This window comes from Macaca fascicularis, chromosome 17 (assembly GCF_037993035.2).
Source record: "Macaca fascicularis isolate 582-1 chromosome 17, T2T-MFA8v1.1".
In the NCBI taxonomy this organism is placed as follows: domain Eukaryota; kingdom Metazoa; phylum Chordata; class Mammalia; order Primates; family Cercopithecidae; genus Macaca; species Macaca fascicularis.
The window spans coordinates 74,933,808-74,942,472 of record NC_088391.1 but is presented as its reverse complement, the minus strand read 5'-3'; the positions used below and the strand labels follow the sequence as shown (position 1 = coordinate 74,942,472).

The following is an 8,665-nucleotide window of genomic DNA, read 5'->3' as shown; positions in this document are numbered from 1 at the left end:
AGATATCCCAAATAGTTATAAAGCAGATTCTGAAAAGGAGCAGTCCCTTTCTTTCCACAGAAACCATGGACATTAATATAGGTATAGAAATTTAAAAAAAAATAGTGTAGAAATAATGGAAAGGTGATTAGGGTCCCAGTCTAAATGTGTTTCTGTCATACCCATAATCATAATAAATTAGTTATGGGTATTCATTATGGGTTGCTGCTAATCTTAAAAAACATGTCAAAAATATAGACAAACAACCATGATTTATTATAATTCCTAGTGTTAATTTTAAAATACAAATGAGTTGAAAATGCATTGCCAACAGAAAAAAGGTAGCATAATAATTTGCCATTCTTTATGCTAACATATCTAATATTCTCTGATTTTTAAATTTAAGGTAAATTAGAAAGTAAAAAATGCTTTGGCCTTTTAAACATTCTTTTGCAGTGAAGCTTAATGAGTATCTAGGTAATCTAAATCAAATATATAATATAAGAAATGCAACATGTTAGTTAAGGCTTATGAGGGTAGTTACGAATAAAATCAAGGTGTTATTTCATAGTCATATAATATGTATGAAAGTTAACTGAAATTACTTTAATATTTTATAGTTTCCTTCTCATTTAAGTATGATTTTTATAAATTTATAAAATATTTCTATATTAAATAAATCAAGTCTTCTGATTTAAATAACAGATATGATATTGGATTTTTTACATCTGAAATGTTTTTTGTTTTTTTTTCCTATAGATTCAGATTTCAAAGTGGTAAAATCAGGTACCACTTTTTGTACTCACTCTTTTTTATTTGACATTGAATCCCCACTTTGTTTTTCTTGATTAAATGATGTTATACAATAAACCTAGAGTGTGTATAATAGCACTATTTGTGAACAGGCCCAAAATGATCTATATATGTTTTTATTATTCATAACAGTGCTATTCTACAGAGTTATTTTAGCTTCCTTAAATTATCAAGTGAAACTCATTATTTAATATAGTATATTTATCCTAGGGAAACATTTTAAAGTATTTCTCAAAAAGTAATACCATTGAAAATTAATATTTGCCACCACCAACTCACATTTTAACAGTCAATTTTTGTCAAATATTGGATAGATATCCACATAAAATTATCTCCAATAAATGGGCAAGTGATAACAATTATAGATACTTTAAAGTCATTTGTTTCTTCAAAATGTTATTAACACACTGTTACATAAAAGCCTGTTGCTGGACAAGTCTTCCATTTTGGGCTGTCAGGCTCATTTACAAGCTTCTGCTGTTGTTTTGCCAATAATGCAATAATGCTGTCTTGCCCTAAGAAGACTTTCACCTAGCAGCATATTAACACAGGATTTAAGAAGAAGGGACCAGAGGAGATTGCAGTGCAGCAAACTGTTTGCCAGAGGTATGTGTGCTGATGTTAGTTGTAATAGGCCAAAGTGGAATTAAAGAAAAAACAAAATTAAAGAAAAAGTCTCCTTTTAACAAAGATTAGGGGAGCTGTTTCAACATCTTTTGACTGACATTTTTGCAGATGTTTAAGTCCTATGAGCTGAACTACAATTTATGGAAACAAAAGTTAGCACCTGGTGATTTTTCTTTGAGACATCTCGTTGAGATAAGACATTTGATTTTGAGTTTTCAAGACCACCTCAGAGACAAAGTGCCATTCAGTATCTCCTAATGCTATTAACATATTTTGTGGCTGGTAATATTTCAGCAAGTCTTCCTTCAACAATATCATGAATAGTAAATAAGTGACTAAACTGTGGTAAAATCTGTAGGAATAAACCATACATTCTCAATGGGGATTATATCACCCACAAGGGGAACAGTTTGAGTGGTGGCATCTTAGCTATTACAATGGTTTGTGGTCCTCCAAAGCACCATATAGTACATAAACAGTTATCTCTGGTGTGAAAGTTTCCCTTGGGAAGTTAGGAAAAAAAATTGCTAAAAGGGCTGCTGGGGTGAAGGAATGAAGATAGAATAAAGTTTTTGAGAGATAATGGTATGAAACCCATTCATTTAAGATTTGAAGCCATATACTTTGTTTACTTAGAATTAACACATCCAGTAAAAGGCAAAACTTGGCTGAATTGGTAAATTTGCAAATGAAATAGTAATCCTAATGTGGCAGTAAATAATCTTCTTCTGAATAGTTGCCTAATGATGTTGTAACATTAAAAAAACTGAAAACAATTATACTTTATAAAAGTTAAATATGTTATTATCACTGATTATTTTTATATTACTTTGGTCAAAGTAAATAAACGATAAAACTTACAAGCAAAGTTACAGGTTTTTTGTGTTTTATGTTTTAATTAATGTATTCATTTTCAATTTCAGAAGGAGGAAAACGTGGGGGAATTATTATCAAAATATTTTAAAATTCAGCTTGATAAAAAAAAGTGTAGAAGAGTATATTAAAACATCCCTTCAAATGAACATGAGAATTAAAATAAACAGATTTATTTTGTATTAATTTAATTATTGTTTTATACTTAATTTTTTTATTATACTTTAAGTTCTAGGGTACATGTGCACAATGTGCAGGTTTGTTACATATGTATACACGTGCCATGTTAGTTTGCTGCACCCATTAACTCGTCATTTACATTAGGTATCGCTCCTAATGCTATCTCTCCCCCCGCCCACCCCATGGCCGATCCCAGTGTGTGATGTTCCCCGCCCTGTGTCCAAATGTTCTCATTGTTCAATTCCCACCTATGAGTGAGAACATGTGGTGTTTGGTTTTCTGTCCTTGTGATAGCTCTCTCATAATGATGGTTTCCAGCTTCATCCATGTCCCTACAAAGGACATGAACTCATCCTTTTTTATGGCTGCATAGTATTCCACGGTGGTTTTATACTTAATTTTTAAATCATAGAGACAATATTTGCAATTTCTGGTAGTGATGTTCTTTAATAACAATTATTTTTATGCAGGTTGTATGCTAATAAACAAGCAATTTAAGGTAGCAAAAGTCACAAATGTTACAAATAACCAATTTAACTAAACGCAGCTAGAATAAAATAATATGCGGTCAGTCTAATGATATGTAAAAATCAATGGCTATGTACAATAAGCCCAAAGTCTTTTTAGAAACCTACTGAAAAATAACACTTTGCTAAATTTGTTCTCTTCAAGTAAAACTATTATACCAAAAACTTCATGTAAGAAAACATTAAGTTACACTATGAGTTTTAGAATGTAAATGTAGTATCTGTTTTATACAATTACTTTTAACATAACTATTCAACTAGTAAACTTACTTTAAAGATGTTATGCATGTTTTCACTATATTTGCAATTTATATGCTGATATATTTTCCATGCTAGTGAATGGATTTTTTTTTAGAGTGATAATTTCAAGCTATGCCATATTGGAAAACGGATTGAAGGGAGTAAAAAAAAAAATAGGGAGGCAGAGAATGTTACATAGACAATGACAAAGAATAGAAGTCATCCATTATTATATATAGAAGCTTATTTCTCAAAAATGAGTTACTATGTCAATTTTATTGAAAAAACAAATGAATCTAAAGAAGATTTAGTTACCTTAAAAAATCATTCTAATAAGAAGCAAGTTGAAACAGAAAACCACATTTCAGAAAACACACACATATGTGCATTTACATATATGTATGTGTGCATACTTATATTGTGCAAATCAGCTACTAGATAAAAGCTGACATCCTAGGTTTCACTGTAGCTATGTTGAAGGGAAAGGCTTTGGGCAATGCAAAATATTCTAGGAAAAGTATACCTTACTGTGATTTAGTTATGAACTTCAGCTTGAAATAACTGGAAACTGAGTATGTGTTGTACTTTTAAGATAAACCCATGTACCAAGCTATATTTAAAAATAGAAATAAATGACTACGATAGAGATGATTGTCCAAGAGGAAATAGGAACCTAGCTAGCTAGTCTAGCTGCAGGGACACAGATACAGGCTGAATGGCATTAAACTTAAAACTGAACTTGACTTCTGGTCATGAATCTCAATGCCACCCTCAAAGTGATGCTCTGAGTTTTCAAATATGATTACAAAATTTAAATTTGTTTTCTCCTGTGTATTCACAATAATATTATAAAACTCTGAAACATCATGGTCTCAGATTTAGCCCTAGTTACCCACTTTTTGGTATGTCTTTAATAAGCTAGCATTTGAAAAAGGATTGACGGAATTTGCTGGGGACAGTGGCAATTTTTACATGAGAAGAGGTTCTAGTGGGTACATTAGTTATCAATACTTTCCTTCAGAGTGTCCCATGCAGAGTTTCCTCTTGAAATGTGATTTCAACCTCGAAGATAAACCCTGTGTTGAGAGAGATGTTGAATTACGAATTGTTCTCAGCACAATAATTCCCAACTCTAAAATTCAGCCTAAGATAAAACTTAATTTATGAAGTTTCCATTTATAAAAGGTTAGTTTGGGTCATCTTACATTCCAATGGGGAGGATAGAAAATAAATTCTCAGACTATGTAGAGCTTTAACAATAGGTGTTACACATTTTTAAATAAAAAGTCATTGAATAATATGCTATTTGCACTACTTCGGGTTTTCATACATTCTTAAATCTCTTACAACTTTCTGTAAAACGAGTCCTTACCTTAATATATACATAAATCTGTCTGGATTTCCCCATTCTCTTTTCATTTCTTGGCTTCCAGCAGCTCTCCTTAAAATATGAATAAATTAATTACTTTTCTAATATTCGTTGAAGGTTATGAACACATATTTCAACAACAACCACAAATAGAGGTAAAATATGCTGTGTTCTTTAATTCTTATCCTAGACATAAATGCTGCCCAACTTATACTTACTTTGAGGCAAGAAATCTGTTAATTATATAGCTTCAAACATGAATGATTCATGTCCAAATATGTTCTAGAAACAGGCATGATCAGAATCTGAATTTACAATTTAGGTTTTTTAATCCTATTTTTAAATTACCTAGAATATACTAGCTAGTACACTATTTATATCATCTTCATTTACATGTTACAAAAGGGAGAGATGTCCTCATTGTTAGGTATACAATATAATTAATTTATTGTATGAATGTGGAAACTTTATAAAGAAAAATTTTGTGTTATCAATATTTACTACTACAACAACCAGCATGAACCAAAACTTTTCTGGGAAAACAGGCATGCAGGGTCACCCTAGTCACATTTTAAGTCAGCCAGATTTTCTGATTTATTCAATCAGAAAAGACATTTTGTAAAAGGAAACTGGATGGCTCAAAGAATCTCTGGAAAGACCGGAGAAAACTAAGTTGGGTAGATGGACAGGAAAAAAAAAAATGGTACTCTAATCAGAATTGGCTGAAATTATGCCATAGCACCCATTTGCTGAGGATGGTGCTGCTAATGCTCAAACCTGTGGGAAACCAGAATGCAACATCGCCCCCCTCTGTCCTGGACCCTGAGAACAAGTATGCTGGAAACCATTGCCACTACTATGCTGGGAACTCCACCTTCCTGCCATTGCTACTTCTAGTAGAGGTATCCTTCTATTCCTCTTCCCTGGTGTCACTAGTTCTCATTTCAAAATCCAGATATGTGAGTCCAGTTGGCCAAGCCAAGTCATGATTTACTCTGGCCACCATGAGACCTGGAAAAATGACTAATATTTTCATCTTTTATAATAGTTTATATGGTTTAGCTTTAAACAAGACTTAAAAGGTGAGAAATTGATCAATATTAGGAATAAGATAATATTTCCCCATATGAAAAGTGTACATATGAAAAGTGTACATCAAAGTATGATTTCTTAAGTTTCACGCCAACGCCTATTGTATTTTCACTGTTCCAGGAAACTGCTCATGTGTAATAATGCTTCCTCACAACCTAATGATTGCCGTAAGGGTAAGAACAGCTAATTTTTAACTAATTAGAAAATATGTAGTTTATACTTTAATAATATTTATTAGGCATACAATACAATTAATTCATTGCACGAATGTGGAAACTTTATAAACTAAAATTGTGTGTTATCAATGTTTACTACTATAACAGCAAGCATAAACTAAAATTTTCTGAGAAAACAGGCATGCATGGTCACCCTACTCACATTATCCTTTGTCCTTGGACAATTCAAAATGTCCACAGGATTCCCCTTTTTTTATATTGTTATCAAAATTAATTACTAGTATACAGTGCTTTATAGAAATCTTTAAAAGGATGGTGTTGACCTTTTTATTAGCCAATTAGACACATGTAACTTACATGATGTGATTTAACTGCCATTACTAAAAGGTATCCACCTCTGTTAAATGTATCTCTCTACCTAATCTGCAATAGTGCATGTGATTATATCTTTAGAGATTTATTCTGGTTTTGCATTTTACATTTTTTGCACACAGTAGGCATTATATGATATATTTGTATCTTGCCTGTATGTGTGTGCCTTTGTCTGTGTAATAGATAAATAAATAAATTATTTTTAACATTATTCCTTTCCTGGAAACTGACAAAACAGTGTATGGGTATAATACTTGCTTTTTTTTTTTTTTTTTTTTTTTTTGACAGAGCAAAGGGTCTTGCTGTGTCACCCAGGCTGGAGTGCAGTAGCTCAATCTCAGCTCACTGCAACCTTTGCCTCCCGAGTTTGAGCGATTCTTCTGCCTCAGCCTCCTGAGCAGCTGGGACTACAGGTGTGCACCTTCACGCCCTGCTAAATTTTTAGTAGAGCCGGGGTTTCACCATATTGACCAGGCTGGTCTTGAACTCCTGACATCATGATCCACCTGCCTCAGACTCCCAAAGTGTTGGGATTACAGGCATAAGTTACCACTCCCGGCCCAGAACATGGGTATAATACGTTTTTCCATCATATGAAACCTCTCAAAGAAACACATCAAATTTTGGTTTGAAATAAGTCCCAAGAAAAATACAATAATAAATACAAAAATATAATAATGTAACCAATGGGATAGAAAGAGAAATAAAGAGAGTAAAGTCTTTAATGGGAGAAAAATAAGATAATTTAGCCCCTTTGAGATTGTGTCATGGCTCTGAAAGGATTAACAGAATAGCAAATAATATTTTTATTTTTATACATTTTATAAATCCAATCAATAACCTAGACTTAACCTCACTGGGTCTTTAGATTAATGGTTTTTAATAATTTATATTCACAAGAGTTAATTTTATATTTACTTCCTTTTTCAAAAACAGGAATACATTCCTATCGTTAGCATCATCATAAATTATTGGTTGTTGACCAGGTGCATTGTACTGTAATAACTCTTTGGGATATACAAAATGTATATCTCATTTTCTAGATAAAAAATTATAAATATATGCATAATAATACATAATAAAATATATCAAGGGCTACCGAAATAATTCATAGATTGCATCACTTTCCCAAATCCCTGGTTTGTGAATATACCTTGCCTCTGAGCCTTTTTACCCTTGTGATCTGTTCCACAAAGTTTATCACTATCTCACATACTGCCTTATTTCTGCTGGAGTGTACATCATACCATCTTTTGTGCCTGGTACACTGCTGGGTGTTAGATATTAACAGATAAAAAATCTTATCCCTCTCTTCAAGAATGTTATACTTTATTGAAAACTCAGTCTTTTAAATAACTTATTTTTTTGAAGAAAAAAAGGAATGCAAAATTTAATAGTTGTTCTGCTGAATACCTTAAGGTGAAATGCAGTGAAATGTATAGGTGGCTTTGTCTGGAAATGATCCACAGAAGTGATATTAAACAAAAACATGTCTTAAAAGTTGAAGAAAAATAACAAAGACAATGTACTCAATAAATAATCAGAAATTGAACTGTGTTTGCTCAAGTAAGTGGATAAGCATTGGCTTCACTTTAATGGTACGGAATGATTTGAAAATATGTTAGTGGGGTGTGGTGGCAAGCTTGTAGTCCCAATACTTTGGGAGGCTGAGGCAGACGGATCAGCTGAGGTCAGGAATTCAAGACCAGCCTGGCCAACATGGTGAAAACCCGTCTCTACAACAATACAAAAATTATCCAGGCATGATGGTGGGTGTCTGTAATCCCAGCTACTTGGGAGGCTGAGGCAGGAGAATCGCTTGAACCCAGGAGGTGGAGGTTGCAGTGAGCTGAAATCATGCCTTTGCATGAATGAATAAATCCATTCCTGGATTAATGGATTCAGGGATTATCTCAGGAGTAGGACTAGTAGCTTAATAATAAGATGACTTGACTTGAGATAGCACATCAGTTCCCTGGACATGTGATACCTACATTGCCTCAGAAGTCTTCAGAGTTCCTGCCAGCAAGAAGGCCCTCACTAGATGCATCCTCTTTGACCATGAACTCCTCAGCCTTCATAACAGTAGAAAATAAATTTATTTTATTTATATATTACTCCGTTTTAGGTATTCTGTTATACACAACACAAAACAGATTAAGAATTCTAATTCCGGGAACCTATAATAAGAAAATAAATAATGATGTAAACATTGATTTATGTTTAAGTTGGTTCTTTGCTGCATTATTTATGAGAGTAAAAATTCTAGAAAGAACTAAATATCCTATGGTAAAATTAGTCCTATGAATTATTTTGTGTCATACAAGGAATTAAGTCTCTAATAGTAGAACATGTTTAATAACATTAAAAATTTTCACAAATAAATGTTAAGTACAAAAAGCATGTTAAAAGTATAT

At 32.5% G+C, this 8,665-nt stretch overlaps 1 long non-coding RNA gene across 1 annotated transcript; it reads right to left on the bottom strand.

Moving 5' to 3' along the window:
• Positions 1-2,483: 2,483 nt before the first annotated feature.
• Positions 2,484-8,378, bottom strand: LOC102114805 (uncharacterized). Its single transcript, XR_285911.5, has 3 exons — positions 8,243-8,378; positions 4,612-4,680; positions 2,484-4,315 (listed from the first exon to the last, which is right to left on the bottom strand). It is a non-coding gene; the product is annotated as an uncharacterized lncRNA (long non-coding RNA).
• Positions 8,379-8,665: the final 287 nt, after the last annotated feature.